This window comes from Pinus tabuliformis, chromosome 3_1 (genome assembly GCF_031772625.1).
Source record: "Pinus tabuliformis cultivar Carrire ecotype Pingquan chromosome 3_1, CPIR1, whole genome shotgun sequence".
NCBI classification, from domain to species: Eukaryota; Viridiplantae; Streptophyta; class Pinopsida; order Pinales; family Pinaceae; genus Pinus; species Pinus tabuliformis.
In genome coordinates, this window is record NC_142301.1 from 92994895 (window position 1) to 92996203 (window position 1309).

The 1309-nt window shown below is 42.6% G+C and overlaps 1 pseudogene; it reads right to left on the reverse strand.

Annotated features, from left to right (window-relative positions):
• Positions 1–387: 387 nt before the first annotated feature.
• Positions 388–1074, reverse strand: LOC149185941 (germin-like protein subfamily 1 member 1 pseudogene; annotated as a pseudogene).
• Positions 1075–1309: the final 235 nt, after the last annotated feature.

The following is a 1309-nucleotide window of genomic DNA, read 5'->3' on the forward strand; positions in this document are numbered from 1 at the left end:
CACCAATAATTAGTCTTCAAATTATAATTTGGTTGATCTTCTTGTTAAATATATCATTCTTTCCACAATTAATTAATTACTAATAAATATATTTATTCCTAATTTAAAAACTGTGAACTTTTACCAGAAAAACACATTTTTAAACCTTATGCCCAATTAGTTATGTCCTAATTCCATTGAAGTAAGTTAACTGCTAAAAGAAAATAATAACAAAATCAAGATAACTTTGAGACACCATTTTGAATAATGACAAAGATAATGTGAATTCTCCATTGCTCTTGCCCGAATCACATAGGGTTCCGGGGAGACATGGTATTATAAGTAAAAGAAGGTCACGTAAATGCTTTCTAAGACGGAAAACATCTTATTATTCTGTAAACTGGCAGTCTAAGTACCACCGAGACTCTTTCGGATTTGGCTCACCTCCTGCACACTGATTGCAAATGCCTTGCTCAACACTTCGTAAGGAATGGCAGGAGTTGAAGCGAAAGTAGCCAGAGAGACGATCACAGTACCCGGATTTTGACTGTTGAAGGCGCTTACTATAAACGCAGTTATATTTCCGATGTTTTGGAGGTAATGCACGGTCCCCTTGGGGAAAACGAACACATCGCCAGTCACGAGCTTATGAGAGAAGAGTCTGTTGCTGGTATCTACGAACCCCACGTTCAATGCCCCTCTCACTACGATGATCGTTTCACTGCCTCGGGGATGAATATGGGGAGGTATCGCAGACCCCGGGGCCATATCTATGCGACCCATCGATAACCCGAGCGTGTTAAGGCCCGGCATGTTATCTGGGGTCGTGACAATGACACTGAACCCCAAGGGATTGGCTGATAAGTTCCCCGCCTTGCGCAGAGCCGATGTCATGAAGTGCTCAGGAGAAGCTTCCATGGGATTCAGACATGGCCTCCCGTTCATGAAAATAGATGACTTTGTGTCAGCCACACAGAAGTCCTGCAACGCCTCCGGATCTGCATGGACACTATTCATTACCATCAGAGAAACAAGGAGGATGCCCACAAAAGCCCTGCAACATGTGGCCATGATGATCAACGAATTGAAGGCCATTGCAACGAGGCTAACTGCTTTCGAAATGGAGTGACTTCTGCCTCTCTATATATAGAGCAGATAATCATATCAGACCTTGGATTTCTACTAAGTTTTAGGGACTGGGTCTGCTGATTTCCATGCCCTTTCAGGCTCTCCGTGTCGTTCACGAAATCTAGATCACAGTAACATGCAGTCAAGGCCTCCATTAATATTCTTAGTCTTGTGTTATCCTTAAAATCTGCGTTGGAGATAT